The 18,164-nt window shown below is 48.9% G+C and overlaps 2 non-coding genes across 2 annotated transcripts; one reads left to right on the top strand and one right to left on the bottom strand.

Annotated features, from left to right (window-relative positions):
- Positions 1-144: 144 nt before the first annotated feature.
- On the top strand, positions 145-361 carry LOC145338793 (small nucleolar RNA U3). The gene has a single exon (XR_013885888.1). It is a non-coding gene; the product is annotated as a small nucleolar RNA U3 (small nucleolar RNA).
- A 2,206-nt stretch (positions 362-2,567) lies between these two features.
- LOC145338792 (small nucleolar RNA U3) lies at positions 2,568-2,784 on the bottom strand. Its single transcript, XR_013885887.1, has one exon. It is a non-coding gene; the product is annotated as a small nucleolar RNA U3 (small nucleolar RNA).
- Positions 2,785-18,164: the final 15,380 nt, after the last annotated feature.

Raw genomic sequence — 18,164 nt, 5'->3', positions numbered from 1 at the left:
TTTTTGTATATTTAATTTGGTGTATAATTGTAGGGGAATTAATTACAAAAATGTAAATAACAGAATTGATAAATGAGAGATGCAGCCTGTGAGCGTGATGTGTATCTGTGGTATTGGCAGCTGAGTTTCTGAGTGTTTGTCAGTGAGATTATACTCTTAGGGATCATTTCTATAGTGTTTTATTAGAGAAATGTGTTTCTAAAGTGTGTGGTCTCCCAAACCATGAGGAGGATTTCTAGTGTTCTCTTCTGAGCAGGAAGCTGGTACTGAGTGTTACTTTTAGTAACTGCTCAGTGTCATTGATGAGTGTTCCTTCTCTCTCTTGTAGAGAGGTGGAGGAAGGGAACACAGTCTGAGTGGATTGTCTGTAAAATTTTGTGGAAGTTGTTTTGTTGGGGGGTATTCAAAATGTGAACTCTGGTCTTCATTTTCAGTCTATCTGTGCCAGTGGGGGCTGCTGTGTGTGACACATACTGTTGGTGTCTTGGTGGCAGTGGGTTTACAGAATGGAAATCCTGGTTAACAGTGGGTGGATCAAACTGTGATCAGTGCTAACCACCGTGCCAACGTGCCACTATTGTGTTTGGGATCCATGGTTGAGTGGTTATGCGTGGTTAGAGTTTAGAAGAATGAGGGGAGATCTCATTGAGACGTATAAGATGATGAATGGGATGGATAGGATAGAGGTGGAGAGACTCTTCCCGCTCAAAAAAGACAGTAGGACTAGGGGGCACAGCCTCAAGATAAAGGGGAGGCGGTTTAGAACGGAGTTGAGGAGGAACTTCTTCACTCAAAGGGTGGTGAATCTCTGGAATTCTCTGCCCGTTGAAGTGGTGGAGGCTGCCTCGCTAAATATTTTTAAGAAGCGGGTTGATGGGTTCTTGATAAAAGAGGGGATTAAGGGTTATGGGGAGAGGGCGGGAAAGTGGAACTGAGCCACGACAGATCAGCCATGATCTTATTGAATGGCGGGGCAGGCTCGAAGGGCTAGATGGCCTACTCCTGCTCCTATTTCTTATGTTCTTATGTTCTTATGTTATGGTCGACAAGATTAAGGTGTACAAAAGTCTGAGGGAGGTAGATTGGGTGGGCAGGAATGTTCTATTAATGTTAATATATTAAATATATTTAATATTTAATTATTTAATATTTAAATTAAATAATATTAATATATTAAATATATTAAATAGTATTATACAGTGAAGAATATTGTTTCCTCTGTGTTATAGAGACAAAGCATACCGTTCATAGAGAGGAAAGGAGAGGTTACAGAATGTAGTGTTACAGTCACAACTAGCATGTAAAGATCAACTTAATATGAGGTAGGTCCATTGTGTGTGATAATAATATTTAATTATTTAATATTTAATATATTAACTGTAATGTTCTATGTTCTATGTTCTATGGAAGGAACTTTTCCCTTTAGTAAACAGGAGACATAGATTTAGGGTAAGTAGCCGGAAATGTAGAGAGGATTAGAGGAAATACATTTTCACTGTCCTAGTCCCTTCACACCAATGCGACGGTTAAGAAAGCCCCACCAATGCCTCTACTTTCTCAGGAGGCGAAGGAAATTTGCCATGTCCGCTGTGACTCTCACCAGCTTTTACAGGTGCACTGTAGAAAGCATCCTTTCTGGTTGTATCACAACTTGGTCTGGGCTCCTGCTCTGTCCAAGACCACAAGGAATTACAAAGAGTTGCGAATGTAGCTCAGTCCATTCTGCAAACCAGCCTCCCATCCATTAACTCTGTCTACACTTCCCACTGCTTCAGAAAAGCAGCCGGGATAATCAAGGACAACATACTTGTGGGCCGAAGGGCCTGTTTGTGCTGTAGTGTTCTATGTTCTATGTTCTATGTTCTATACACCCTGGACATTCTCTCTTCCACCTTATTCCATTGGGAAAAAGGTACAAAAGTCTGAAGTCACACACAATGGACCTACCTCATATTAAGTTGATCTTTCTTTACATGCTAGTTGTGACTGTAACACTACATTCTGTAACCTCTCCTTTCCTCTCTATGAACGGTATGCTTTGTCTCTATAACACGCAGGAAACAATATTCTTCACTGTATAATACTATTTAAGGACCCCATGACCCCGGACATTCTCTCTTCCATCTTCTGTCGGGAAAAAGATACAAAAGTTTGAGGTCACGTACCGACCGACTCAAGAACAGTTTCTTCCCTGCTGCTGTCAGACTTTTGAATGGACTTACCTAGCACTAAGTTGATCTTTCTCGACACCCTCGCTATAACTGTAACACTACATTCTGCACTCTCTGGTTTCCTTCTCTATGCTTTGTCTGTATAATGGATAAGAAACAATACTTTTCACTGTATACTAATCCATGTGACAACAATAAATCAAATCAAATCGGAACCTTCTACTCTTAAGAATTAAGATCAGTATTTGAAAGACCTCAGCATACAAGGTGTGGGAAAACACAATTAAAAGGGACACGTGTTTCAGAAGGAGCACAGGAACAATTCTTTCTGCACTGTAATATCTCATACACACAATTCCAAAATCAAATGTTTCCTTTTGTTAATTTTACAGATAAACCACTCAGACTGTGTTCCCTTCCTCCACCTCTCTACAAGAGAGAGAAGGAACACTCATCAATGACACTGAGCAGTTACTAAAAGTAACACTCAGTGCCAGCTTCCTGCTCAGAAGAGAACACTAGAAATCCTCCTCATGGATTGTGAGACCACACACTTTAGAAACACATTTCTCTAGGAAAACACTATAGAAATGATCCCTAAGAGTATAATCTCACTGACAAACACACAGAAACTCAGCTGCCAATACCACAGATACACATCACGCTCACAGGCTGCATCTCTCATTTATCGATTCTGTTATTTACATTTTTGCTAATTAATTCCTCTACAATTATACACCAAATTAAATATACAAAAACAGATTATTTTTCCAAATGGAACATTGAAACCATCAGATTTGTAAACTCTCATTTCCATAATATATTCAATCCACCATCAAAAGTTAAAATATGTGTCACTCACAACACACAGACTGTATCATTGTCTAACTCTTCATAAAACACAGCAACTAACTCCCTATCAGTGTGAATCAGACTGTAAACTTGGTGTTATATGTGACCCTGAAATGAGTTTCCAACCACATCTCTGGATCATCAGTAAGACAGCCTGTTCCCACCTCAGTAACATCTCTCATTGTTTTACAGAAATAGACTTTATTCCTCAAATATCTGAAAAGACATCACAAACATTCAAAAATGGGCATACATTGAGTGCAATAATATTCAGGTTTTCTGCACAGATCATGTTCCACTCTGAGTACTTCAAAACATTCAAAGCGACATAACAGACATTTCAAAATAGTCATTACAAAGAGTGTAACATCTCCCTCCTCAGTCCCTGCCTTAGTTTATCTGCCACAGAAACACTCTTTCATGCCTTTATCACCTCTTGGTTATATTCCAACACATTCCAGGTTAGCCTCCCACTTTTACTTCTCTGTATTTTTGTGATCAGAGACTCAGCTGCCAATGTCGTCACTCACACCAGTGGGAGGGAAACCTTGCTTCAGGAAAAAGGCAGACTTGGCTGGAACAGTAGTTAGCACTGCTGCCTCAACGCCAGGGACCCAGGTTCAATTCCAGTCTTGGGTGACTGTGTGGAGTTTGCACATTTCCCCAGTGTCTCCATGGGTTTTCTCCAGGGTGCTCCAGTAGGACAAAAGGAGGCCATTCAACCCATCAAGTCTGTACCAACTCTCTAGCAGACCCCACTCTAACCCCGCGCATTTACCAGGGATAATCATTCTAACCTACACATCTTTGGACACTACGGGACAATTTAGCATTGTTTATCCACCTAACCTACACATCTTTGGGACAGTAAGGGACAATTTACCATGGTCTATCGACCTAACCTACACATCTTTGGACACTAAGGGACAATTTGACATGGTCTATCCCCCTAACCTACACATCTTTGGGACACTAAGGGACAATTTACCATGGTCTATCCACCTAACTTGCACTGCAGATTGATTGGCAGCACCTGAGTGCTTGCCTTTGGAGAGAGAGAGAGAGAGAGAGCCATTGCTGTTGTACGGGGGTGAGGGGGGTGAGGCGGGGGTGGTTGTGTCTGGAGGATTCTCCCACACAATTCCCAGCTTCTCGTCAGAAGGTCTCAGCTGCCAATGTCTTCACTCACACCGGTACTCCGAATTGACAGGGGGCACTCCTAATTAACAGGGGGGCACTCCTAATTGACAGGGGGGCACTCCTAATTGACAGGGGGACACTCCTAATTGACAGGGGACACTCCTAATTGACAGGGGACACTCCTAATTGACAGGGGGCACTCCTAATTGACAGGGGGACACTCCTAATTGACAGGGGGACACTCCTAATTGACAGGGGACACTCCTAATTGACAGGGGGCACTCCTAATTGACAGGGGGACACTCCTAATTGACAGGGGGACACTCCTAATTGACAGGGGGACACACCTAATTGACAGGGGACACTCCTAATTGACAGAGGACACTCCTAATTGACAGGGGGACACTCCTAATTGACAGGGGGGGACACTCCTAATTGACAGGGGGACACTCCTAATTGACAGGGGGACACTCCTAATTGACAGGGGGCACTCCTAATTGACAGGGGGACACTCCTAATTGACAGGGGACACTCCTAATTGACAGGGGGCACTCCTAATTGACAGGGGGACACTCCTAATTGACAGGGGGACACTCCTAATTGACAGGGGGACACACCTAATTGACAGGGGACACTCCTAATTGACAGAGGACACTCCTAATTGACAGGGGGACACTCCTAATTGACAGGGGGGGACACTCCTAATTGACAGGGGGACACTCCTAATTGACAGGGGGGGACACTCCTAATTGACAGGGGGCCACTCCTAATTGATAGGGGGACACTCCTAATTGACAGGGGACACTCCTAATTGACAGGGGGACGCACCTAATTGACAGGGGACACTCCTAATTGACAGGAGGACACTCCTAATTGACAGGGGACACTCCTAATTGATAGGGGGACACTCCTAATTGACAGGGGACACTCCTAATTGACAGGGGGACACTCCTAATTGACAGGAGGACACTCCTAATTGACAGGGGGACACTCCTAATTGATAGGGGGACACTCCTAATTGACAGGGGACACTCCTAATTGACAGGGGGACACTCCTAATTGACAGGGGGACACTCCTAATTGACAGGGGAGACACTCCTAATTGACAGGGGACACTCCTAATTGACAGGGGACACTCCTAATTGATAGGGGGGACACTCCTAATTGACAGGGGGCACTCCTAATTGATAGGGGGGACACTCCTAATTGACAGGGGACACTCCTAATTGACAGAGGGACACTCCTAATTGACAGAGGGACACTCCTAACTGACAGAGGGACACTCCTAATTGACAGGGGGCACTCCTAATTGATAGGGGGGACACTCCTAATTGACAGGGGGACACTCCTAATTGACAGGGGGACACTCCTAATTGACAGGGGGACACTCCTAATTGACAGGGGGACTCTCCTAATTGACAGGGGGACACCCCTAATTGACAGGGGACACTCCTAATTGACAGGGGGACACTCCTAATTGACAGGGGGCACTCCTAATTGACAGGGGGCACTCCTAATTGACAGGGGGACACTCCTAATTGACAGGGGGACACTCCTAATTGACAGGGGGACATTCCTATTTGACAGGGGGACTCTCCTAATTGACAGGGGACATTCGTATTTGACAGGGGACACTCCTAATTGACAGGGGGACACTCCTAATTGACAGGAACACTCCTAATTGACAGGGGGACACTCCTAGTTGACAGGGGGACACTCCTAATTGACAGGGGGTACTCCTAATTGACAGGGGGACACTCCTAATTGACAGGGGACACTCCTAATTGACAGGGGGCACTCCTAATTGACAGGGGGCGCTCCTAATTGACAGGGGGACACTCCTAATTGACAGAGGGACACTCCTAATTGACAGAGGGACACTCCTAATTGACAGGGGGACACTCCTAATTGATAGGGGGGACACTCCTAATTGATAGGGGGACACTCCTAATTGACAGGGGGACACTCCTAATTGACAGGGGACACTCCTAATTGATAGGGGGACACTCCTAATTGATAGGGGGACACTCCTAATTGACAGAGGGACACTCCTAATTGACAGAGGGACACTCCTAACTGACAGAGGGACACTCCTAATTGACAGGGGGACACTCCTAATTGACAGGGGGACACTCCTAATTGACAGGGGACATTCCTATTTGACAGGGGGACACTCCTAATTGACAGGGGACTCTCCTAATTGACAGGGGGACACTCCTAATTGACAGGGGGACACTCCTAATTGACAGGGGACATTCCTAATTGACAGGGGACACTCCTAATTGACAGGGGACACTCCTAATTGACAGGGGACACTCCTAATTGACAGGGGGACACTCCTAATTGACAGGGGGACACTCCTAATTGACAGAGGGACACTCCTATTTGACAGGGGGACACTCCTAATTGACAGGGGACACTCCTAATTGACAGGGGGCACTCCTAATTGACAGGGGGACACTCCTAATTGACAGGGGGCACTCCTAATTGACAGGGGGACACTCCTAATTGACAGAGGGACATTCCTATTTGACAGGGGGACACTCCTAATTGACAGGGGACACTCCTAATTGACAGGGGGACACTCCTAATTGACAGAGGGACACTCCTAATTGACAGGGGGACACTCCTAATTGACAGGGGGACACTCCTAATTGACAGGGGGACACTCCTAATTGACAGGGGGACACTCCTAATTGACAGAGGGACACTCCTATTTGACAGGGGGACACTCCTAATTGACAGGGGACACTCCTAATTGACAGGGGGACACTCCTAATTGACAGGGGGCACTCCTAATTGACAGGGGGGACACTCCTAATTGACAGGTTGACTCTTAATTGACAGGGGGACACTCCTAATTGACAGGGGGTACTCCTAATTGACAGGGGGACACTCCTAATTGACAGGGGGGGACACTCCTAATTGACAGGGGGACACTCCTAATTGACAGGGGGACACTCCTAATTGATAGGGGGACACTCCTAATTGACAGGGGAGACACTCCTAATTGACAGGGGGGGACACTCCTAATTGATAGGGGGGACACTCCTAATTGACAGGGGAGACACTCCTAATTGACAGGGGGACACTCCTAATTGATAGGGGAGACACTCCTAATTGACAGGGGGAGACACTCCTAATTGACAGGGGGACACTCCTAATTGACAGGGGGACACTCCTAATTGATAGGGGGACACTCCTAATTGACAGGGGGACACTCCTAATTGACAGAGGGACACTCCTATTTGACAGGGGGACACTCCTAATTGACAGAGGGACACTCCTATTTGACAGGGGGACACTCCTAATTGACAGAGGGACACTCCTATTTGACAGGGGGACACTCCTAATTGACAGGGGACACTCCTAATTGACAGGGGGACACTCCTAATTGACAGGGGGCACTCCTAATTGACAGGGGGGACACTCCTAATTGACAGGTTGACTCTTAATTGACAGGGGACACTCCTAATTGACAGAGGGACACTCCTATTTGACAGGGGGACACTCCTAATTGACAGAGGGACACTCCTATTTGACAGGGGGACACTCCTAATTGACAGGGGACACTCCTAATTGACAGGGGGACACTCCTAATTGACAGGGGACACTCCTAATTGACAGGGGAGACACTCCTAATTGACAGGGGGGGACACTCCTAATTGACAGGGGGACACTCCTAATTGACAGGGGAGACACTCCTAATTGACAGGGGGGGACACTCCTAATTGACAGGGGGACACTCCTAATTGACAGGGGGACACTCCTAATTGATAGGGGGACACTCCTAATTGACAGGGGAGACACTCCTAATTGACAGGGGGGACACTCCTAATTGATAGGGGGGACACTCCTAATTGACAGGGGAGACACTCCTAATTGACAGGGGGACACTCCTAATTGATAGGGGAGACACTCCTAATTGACAGGGGGAGACACTCCTAATTGACAGGGGGACACTCCTAATTGACAGGGGGACACTCCTAATTGATAGGGGGACACTCCTAATTGACAGGGGAGACACTCCTAATTGACAGGGGGGGACACTCCTAATTGACAGGGGAGACACTCCTAATTGACAGGGGGGGACACTCCTAATTGACAGGGGGACACTCCTAATTGATAGGGGGACACTCCTAATTGACAGGGGGACACTCCTAATTGACAGGAAACAGGAGCTCCAAGAACACCCGGGGCAGTTGCCAATGAAATAAATAACAAAGACATGTAGATTTGCAATGGTTTATTTGAGATTTTTATGAGTAATGTATATTTTTGGAAAAAACAAATGGTTTGGGAAAGGCCTTTTAACGGGGGCAGACCGAGGGCCCGGGAACTGCAGATCACCCTCGACCTGTGTAACCGTGAGCCAATCTGAGCAATAACGGCACACAGTCATTTATTGAGGCGTGTATATAGTTATAAGTTTTGAAATGACTGTAGTTTGTATAGAAGTGTAAATAGTTTTAATTCTGCACTGTTTGCAATTGAAAGACATGTAGATTTGCAATGGTTTATTTGAGATTTTTATGAATATATTTTTGAAATAAAAACAAGAAGCTGTGTGTGGTGCTGCCCAAATGGGAGAGGGAATGGGATGGTGTGAATGTTGGGGACGGGAGAGGGAGTGGGATGGTGTGAATGTTGGGGACGGGAGAGGGAGTGGGATGGTGTGAATGTTGGGGACGGTAGAGGGAGTGGGATGGTGTGAATGTTGGGGACGGGAGAGGGAGTGGGATGGTGTGAATGTTGGGGACGGGAGAGGGAGTGGGATGGTGTGAATGTGGGGGACGGTAGAGGGAGTGGGATGGTGTGAATGTTGGGGAAGGGAGAGGGAGTGGGATGGTGTGAATGTTGGGGACGGTAGAGGGAGTGGGATGGTGTGAATGTTGGGGAAGGGAGAGGGAGTGGGATGGTCTGAATGTTGGGGAAGGTAGAGGGAGTGGGATGGTGTGAATGTTGGGGACGGTAGAGGGAGTGGGATGGTCTGAATGTTGGGGACGGTAGAGGGAGTGGGATGGTGTGAATGTTGGGGACGGTAGAGGGAGTGGGATGGTGTGCATGTTGGGGACGGTAGAGGGAGTGGGATGGTGTGAATGTTGGGGACGGGAGAGGGAGTGGGGTGGTCTGAATGTTGGGGAAGGTAGAGGGAGTGGGATGGTGTGAATGTTGGGGACAGGAGAGGGAGTGGGGTGGTATGAATGTTGGGGACGGGAGAGGGAGTGGGATGGTGTGAATGTTGGGGACGGTAGAGAGAGTGGGATGGTGTGAATGTTGCGGACGGTAGAGGGAGTGGGATGGTGTGAATGTTGGGGACGGGAGAGGGAGTGGGGTGGTCTGAATGTTGGGGACGGTAGAGGGAGTGGGATGGTGTGAATGTTGGGGACAGGAGAGGGAGTGGGGTGGTATGAATGTTGGGGACGGGAGAGGGAGTGGGATGGTGTGAATGTTGGGGACGGGAGAGGGAGTGGGATGGTGTGAATGTTGGGGACGGTAGAGAGAGTGGGATGGTGTGAATGTTGGGGACGGTAGAGGGAGTGGGACGGTGTGAATGTTGGGGACGGGAGAGGGAGTGGGACGGTGTGAATGTTGGGGACGGGAGAGGGAGTGGGACGGTGTGAATGTTGGGGACGGGAGAGGGAGTGGGACGGTGTGAATGTTGGGGACGGTAGAGGGAGTGGGACGGTGTGAATGTTGGGGACGGTAGAGGGAGTGGGATGGTGTGAATGTTGGGGACGGTAGAGGGAGTGGGATGGTGTGAATGTTGGGGACGGTAGAGGGAGTGGGATGGTGTGAATGTTGGGGACGGTAGAGGGAGTGGGATGGTGTGAATGTTGGGGACGGTAGAGGGAGTGGGATGGTGTGAATGTTGGGGACGGTAGAGGGAGTGGGATGGTGTGAATGTTGGGGACGGGAGAGGGAGTGGGATGGTGTGAATGTTGGGGACGGTACTCACCGCCCTTGCTGCCTGGGAGTGTCTCCAATGGAGGGCAATTCGCACCAAGTTTCACCCGGGGTGGGCGGGGCCAGGCTGACTGTCAATCATTCTGCTCGACCCAGTCACTATTGGCTGTTTTCATCTGACGGACAGCGGAATGCGCCAATGGAAAGGAAGGCGTGGTCTGTCCACGCCCACTCGGTGACGCAAGAAGCGGCTCATGCTCCTGTGGCGTGACCGTTAAACGGTTACTGCGCGCGACTGACGTCACTGCCCGCTCACGGAAACGTCACCGCACTTTCGCCAATAGCCAAGCGGGAAAACAGCAGCCGCGGCTTCGAGTGCGCCTGCGTGGACTCCGTGCCTCGCGCCCGCGGCCCACGCCCCTCTGCGCGCAGGCGCAGTGCCGCTTCCCGCTGTCTATCCGGGTATTTCCTGGTGGCGGGAAGGCGGTTTTTATGAATGAAACAGAGAGAATCTCCGCCCCCCGCCCCCCCCGGGATGGATTGGAACAACTCACAGCAATGGGCTCAGCAGGTTGGTGCCAGTCAATGTTAGTCTGATAAGCAGCAGCTAAACTTACTGCTGTCTGATGGCAGTGTGAGATTGTTCAATATCTTCACCTAAAGCCCATCCATGAGGGAATATCCAGCCTTCTCTCTGCTGGATTTCAGCCCCATTCCCATCCAGCCTGTCCCAGCCTGGTTTCCCTGGAGTGTGTGGGGGATATTAGAGCCTCCAGACTGATCCTGGTTCAATGGGAATGGGCCTACAATATCCACCCTCTCCTTTACAAGCTGCTTTGCTGATATCTCCAGATAGATTCCTCATCTCCACAATACAGGTTAAATTCTCATCAACTTTAAACCCACAGGAAACCAGTTTGTTTGAATATATTGGGATCTGGACAAACAATTATCCTTCCTGATTGTTGGCATTTCCACCAAACTTCTCTTTCTGCACCATCAGATATCTCACCATATCCGATCCATTACCATCCAGAATGATAGTAATGTTCTGAACCTCTGATACTTTCCATCCTACTGCATCCATTAGAGTCACTGCTATTAATCCTGAAGTCTAATATAATATTCCACACAATTATTCTCAAACCAAACCTTGGTCAATCTTCAAAACCGACGTTCAGGACACATTAGGATTTCTTTGTCCACAATTTAGATAATCTAATTGTACTTTAGTAATCCAGGGAGGAATCTTTCCCTGATTACTGTCCTAAATTCTCCCCAAGTTGTTACATAAGAACATAAGAAATAGGAGCAGGAGTAGGCCATCTAGCCCTTCGAGCCTGCCCCGCCATTCAATAGGATCATGGCTGATCTGTCGTGTCTCAGTTCCACATTCCCGCCCTCTCCCCATAACCCTTAATCCCCTCGCTTATCAAAAACCCATCAACCCGCGTCTTAAAAATATTAACAAGGCAGCCTCCACCACTTCAACGGGCAGAGAATTCCAGAGATTCACCACCCTTTGAGTGAAGAAGTTCCTCCTCAACTCCATTCTAAACCACCCCCCCCTTTATCTTGAGGCTGTGCCCCCTAGTCCTACTGTCCTTTCTGAGCGGGAAGAGTCTCTCCACCTCTATCCTATCCATCCCATTCATCATCTTATACGTCTCAACGAGATCTCCCCTCATTCTTCTAAACTCTAAAGAGTACAAGCCTAGTTTATTCAGCGTCTCCTCATAGCTCATCAAATTCCCATAGACAGTACACAGGGTGCTATTCTGTTTCCATTATTAATTGCCTTGTCTTTAATAATGTGATTAATGATTTTAGCACGCCTTCCTAATGCAGTCACCACATATTGATAAGCAAGTTGTAGGAACAGTGATGATGAAGCAGCATTCTGATCATTGTTATTTACCTCAGCCATTACTTCCTTAACCTGAAGGGTTCATGTTTAAGATCTAGATTTGCCAAATCAATAGTGTTAACCATGGATGATACTGCACGATAAGCAGTTGCTAAAACATTAATTAAGTCCTTGTTCTAATGGCCTTTGGAATCACAAAACCATTCCTGCACTTTGTAACTTCTTGATTTCACAACCTTTGTATTAAATGAAAATATAATTCTCTAAGTTGAGAGGGACAGCAATCAGATAAATAAATTTTAGTGAAATTGAATACAACTGGTACCAATTCATAACAAACCATTATAATACAGTATCTTGTTTGTATTTATTGCTAAACCATTTTGAGGTGCAAGGGCATTCACAGGACAGGAATATTTCATCGGTGGAGCTGAGGGAGCAGAGTAAAATTCAGATTCAGATGTACAATGTGCTAAGAGGGGTGCTGAAGGCGTAGGTTTAACTATCTAATGTACTTGATTTTTAAGATGATGCGTATCTGCATAATGAACCCCTTTGCAAACATCCTGTTCATACTTATCAGGAATTTATATTGGAATTAGAATTCTACCAATCCCATCTCAGGGTGTAAAGGTTCTACATATTTTAAATTGCACACAGGTTTCATTTAAGATGTTTCATGCTGTTACATAAATAAACCTCTTGTAAAGCGAATCATAGCATAATGACTTTGGTTATACCATTGTATAACAGACTCACATTTAAACATGCATAGATATCCAAATTCACCCATAAGTGTCCATCTTCAGACTGCTGCATTCGGAGTAAAGCCAAAGGATCTGTTCCTGTGCTGTACTTTTCTTTATTCTTTGAGGAAGGGGTCGAGTGCGTAAGTCACAAGTCCCAGTCTGTTGCGCCTTTCCTGTAACAGAGCAGCTGAGAGAGTGAAATCGATTTTTGCCATTTCCAATGCAAACGGGAGATCAGGATCTGGCAGCAATAATGCTGGCGCTGAAGCCAAAGCACGGGTTAAATCAGAGGCTGTCTATGTGGATCAGGAATTGGCTAGCTGATAGAAGACAGAGGGTCGTGGTTGATGGGAGTTCAGTTACAAGTGGTGTACCTCAAGGATCTGTTTTGGGGCCACTGCTGTTTGTCATTTTTATAAATGACCTAGATGAGGATGTAGAAGGGTGGATTAGTAAATTTGCTGACGACACCAAAGTCGGAGGAGTTGTAGACAGTGAGGATGGATGTTACAGTTTGCAGAGGGACATAGATAAGCTGCAGAGCTGAGCTGAGTGGTGGCAAATGGAGTTTAATGCGGAGAAGTGTGAGGTGATTCACTTTGGTAAGAATAACAGCAGTACAGAATATAGGGCTAATGGAAGGACTCTTAGTGGTATTGAGGAGCAGAGAGATCTCGGGGTACATGTGCCTAGCTCCCTGAAAGTTGGCACCCAGGTTGATAAGGTTGTTAAGAAGGCGTACGGTGTGTTAGCTTTTATTGGTAGAGGGATTGAATTTCGGAGCCGTGAGGTCATGTTACAACTGTACAAAACTCTGGTGCGGCCGCACTTGGAGTATTGTGTACAGTTCTGGTCGCCGCATTATAAGAAAGATGTGGAGGCATTGGAAAGGGTGCAGAGGAGGTTTACCAGGATGTTGCCTGGTATGGTGGGAAGGTCTTATGAGGAAAGGCTGAGGGACTTGAGGTTATTTTCATTGGAGAGAGGAAGGTTACGAGGTGACCTGATTGAGGCATACAAGATGATCAGAGGGTTAGATAGGGTGGACAGTGAGAGCCTTTTACCTCGGATGGTGATGGCTAACACGAGGGGACATAGCTTTAAATTAAGGGGTGGTAATTATAGGACGGATGTCAGAGGTAGGTTCTTTACTCAGAGGGTAGTAAGGGCGTGAATGCCCTGCCTGCAGCAGTTGTGGACTCGCCAACTTTAAGGGCATTCAAATGGTCAGTGGATAGGCATATGGATAACATTGGAATAGTTTAGGTTAGAGGGTCATTAGATTGGTTCCACTGGTCAGCACAACATCGAGGGCCGAAGGGCCTGTACTGTGCTGGAATGTTCTATGTTCTACGTGTGCTGCTCAGTCCACAGCCATAGAGCACTTCTGTGCAGAAACTCTGACAATGGAGCAGCTTTATTTGTTAAAAATATGATTTGTTCAGTATCCCACAAAAGCACAGAAAGATTTAAGTGGACCAACACCTTTCTGAAGAAGCATTTGTAAGATCGAATCAGTTAGTTTTTGTTCAATCTTCCGTTTAAACTGACTAATGACTATTTGAATGCTCCCCACCCCCTTTCCCCCCCACCACCCCCCACCCCCCACCCCAACCTCCCCAACTGCTCTGCTGTAGACTTTCTCAAAAGGAATTGTTCCCAGTTAGCTTTGGCCAGATCCTCTCTCATTTTAATTTTGCTCTCCCCCAATCCAAAGATGGCTGTAGACCATCTGTTTTCCTGTCCACATTAGAACTGTACTGTGTTGTGATCGCTATCAGTGAAGTGCTCCCCCACATTGAACACTTACCTGGCTTCATTCCCCAGAAGCAGATCCAGCACTGCTCTGTCCCTTGTTGGGCTTTCTCCAGATTGATACAAAAAACCCTTGGGTACATTTCAAGAAATCTTTCCCCTCTAAATTCTTAACGCTATGACTATCCCAATTTATGTTGGGAAAGTTGGAATCCCCTCGTATTATTCTTAAACACCTCTGTGAACTATCTAAATATTTGCTGCTGTAATTCCTGCTGACCTTTTGGGGTTCTGCACATTACCAGTGATGTGGCTGACCCATTGATATTCCGAACTTCTCCCCACAACAGCTTCTGAAATGTGGGCTGTACAAATCTTTCAGCACAGCCAGCGGGGAGATTTGTACGTCAGCCGATTGTAGGATCTCCATGAGCATTCTCACTGCACTTATTTCTCCCTCGTTTCCTTGGCATCGGAAATGAGCTGGGAAGCAGAGCTAGCGTTAATAGTATTTTATATACTGTTTAAATAATACTAGTGTTTCCGGGACTGAATTCTCTGGGCCCGCTAACATCACCCACCCCGTCAGGGTGTTCCATTCCAGTGGGATTACACTAACTCCTCACTCCGGGGGAGCTAGTGGCCTGACCCCGCTGACAAGAAGGGAGGGGGGTAATTGTTACCCACACAAGGGGTCAAGTGGCAGGGCGGTTGTGTCTCCTGGCCATGGGCACTGTGGCAATGCCAGCCTGTGGCCCTTGGCACTGCCCAGCAGGGAGAGTGCCCATGCCCGAGGGGCACATTGCCACTGTCCATCAGGCATGGGCAGTGTCAAGGGGCCGGAACATATTGCGAGAGGGGCCTAGGGGACAGGGCCTAGGAAGCGGGGTGTTGGGCAATCAGTGTGGGTGGTGGCCCCCCACTGCCACTCTGCAAAGGGATTGGTTGGGGCTGGAGGAAGGCCAACAATCGGAGTGGCGGGGGGTGGGGGGAGGAGGGTGGTGTGAGCCGGTGGGGGGGGAGATGCGGGGAGTGGGGGGGGAGGGGGGTGTGAGCCGGTGGGGGGGGGATGCGGGGGTTGGGGGGAGGGGGGTGTGAGCCGGTGGGGGGGGAGATGCGGGTCCCCAAGTACAGTCCCCCAACCCTGAACCGTGACCCCAAGTACAGTCCTCCAACCCTGAACACTGACCCTAAGTACAGTCACTCAACCCTGAACCCTGAACCCAAGAAGAGTCCCCCAACCCTGAACCCTGACCCCAAGTACAGACCCCAAACCAGAACCCAGAACTCTGACCCCAAGTACAGTCTCCCAACCCTGAACCCTGACCCCAAGTACAGTCCCTGAACCCTGACCCCTGACCCCTGACCCCAAGTACAGTCCCCCAACCCTTTACCCTGAACTCTGACCCCAAGTACAGTTCCCCAACCCTGAACTCTGACCCCAAGTACAGTCCCCCAACCCTGAAACCTGAACTCTGACCCCAAGTACATTTCCCCAACCCTGAATGCTGAACCCTGACCCCAAGTTCAGTCCCCCAACCCTGAACTCTGATCCCAAGTACAGTGCCCGAACCCTGAACCCTGACCCCAATTACAGTCCCCCAACCCTGAACTCTGACCCCAAGTACAGTCCCCCAACCCTGAACCCTGACCCCAAGTACAATCCCCCAACCCTGAACCCTGACCCCAAGTACAATCCCACAACCCTGAACCCTGACCCCAATACAGTCACCCGACCCTGAACCCTGACCCCAATACAGTCCCCAACCCTGAACCCTGAACTCTGACCCCAAGTACAGTCCACCAACCCTGAACCCAGACCCCAAGGACAGTCCCCCAACCGTGAACCCTGCCACCGAGTACAGTCCCCCAAACCTGAACCCTGAACTCTGACCCCAAGTACAGTCCCCCACACTGAACCCCGAACCCTGAACCCTGACCCCAAGTACAGTCCCCCAACCCTGAACCCTGACCCCAAGTACAGTCCCCAACCCTGAACCCTGAACCCAAGAACTGTCCCTCAACCCTGAACCCTGACCCCAGGTACAGTCCCCCAAACCTGAACCCTGAACTCTGACCACAAGTACAGTCCCCCACCCTGAACCCCGAACCCTGACGCCAAGTACAGTCCCCCAACCCTGAACCCTGACCCCTGATCCCAAGTACAGTCCCCCAACCCTGAAACCTGACCCCAACTACAGTACCCCAACCCTGAACCCTGAACTCTGACCCCAAGTACATTCCCACAACCCTGAACCCTGAACTCTGACCCCAAGTACAGTCCAACCCTGAACTCTGACCCCAAGTACAGTCCCCCAACCCTGAACCCTGAACTCTGACCGCAAGTACAGTCCCCCAACCCTGAACCCTGACCCCGAGTACAGTCCCCCAAACCTGAACCCTGAACCCTGACCCCAAGTGTAGTCACCCAACCCTGAACCCTGAACCCTGACCCCCAGTACAGTCCCCCAACCCTGAACTCTGACCCCAGGTACAGTCCCCCAACACTGAACCCTGACCCCTGACCCCAAGTACAGTCCCCCAATCCTGATCCCCGATCCCAGACCCCAAGTACAGTCCCCAAACCCTGAACACTGACCCCAAGTACAGTCCCCCAACCCTGATCCCTGGACTCTGACCCCAAGTACAGTCCCGCAACCCTGATCCCTGACCCCTGACCCCAAGTACAGTCCCCCCAACCCTGAACCCTGACCCCAAGTACAGTCCCCCAACCCTGAACAGTGAACCCTGCCTCCAAGAACAGTCCCCCAACCCTGAACCCTGACCCCTGACCCCAAGTACAGTCCCCCAACCCTGACCCCAAGTACAGTCCCCCAAGCCCGAACCCTGACCCCTGACCCCATGAACAGACCCCCAAACTTGAACCCGAACCCTGACCCCAAGTAAAGTCCCCCAACCCTGACCCCTGACCCCAAGTGCAGTAGCCCAACCCTGAGCCCTGACCCCAATACAGTCCCCCAACCGTGAACCCTGACCACAAGTACAGTCACCCGAACCTGAACCCTGAACTCTGACCCCAAGTACAGTCCCCCAACCCTGAACCCTGACCCCAAATACAGTTCCCTAACCCTGAACTCTGACCCCAAGTACAGTCCCCCAACCCTGAACCCTGACCCCAAATACAGTCCCCTAACCCTGAACCCTGACCCCAAGTACAGTGCCCCAACCCTGAATCCCGAACCCTGACCCCAAGTACAGTCCCTCAACCCGGAACCCTGACCCCAAGTACAGTCCCCCAACCCTGAACCCTGAACCCAAGAACAGTCCCTCAACCCTGAACGCTGAACAACTGACCCCAAGTACAGTCCCCCAAACCGGAACCCTGAACTCAGACCCCAAGTATAGTCCCCCACCCTGAACCCCGAACCCTGACCCCAAGTACAGTCCCCCAACCCTGAACCCAGAACTCTGACCCCAAAAACAGTCCCCCAACCCTGAACTCTGACCCCAAGTACAGTCCCCCAACCCTGATCCCTGAACTCTGACCCCAAGTACAGTCCCCCAAACCTGAACGCTGAACTCAGACCCCAAGTACAGTCCCCCACCCTGAACCCCGAACCCTGACCCCAAGTACAGTCCCCCAACCCTGAACCCTGACCCCAACTACAGTCCCCCAACCTTGAACCCTGATCTCTGACCCCAAGTACAGTCCCCCAACCCGGAACTCTGACCCCAACTACAGTCCCCCAACCCTGAACCCTG

Source organism: Carcharhinus amblyrhynchos, unplaced genomic scaffold, assembly GCF_965287045.1.
Source record: "Carcharhinus amblyrhynchos unplaced genomic scaffold, sCarAmb.v2.hapA chromosome_174, whole genome shotgun sequence".
In the NCBI taxonomy this organism is placed as follows: domain Eukaryota; kingdom Metazoa; phylum Chordata; class Chondrichthyes; order Carcharhiniformes; family Carcharhinidae; genus Carcharhinus; species Carcharhinus amblyrhynchos.
Note: the sequence above shows the minus strand (reverse complement) of the source record. Positions and strands in the feature narration are given on the sequence as shown.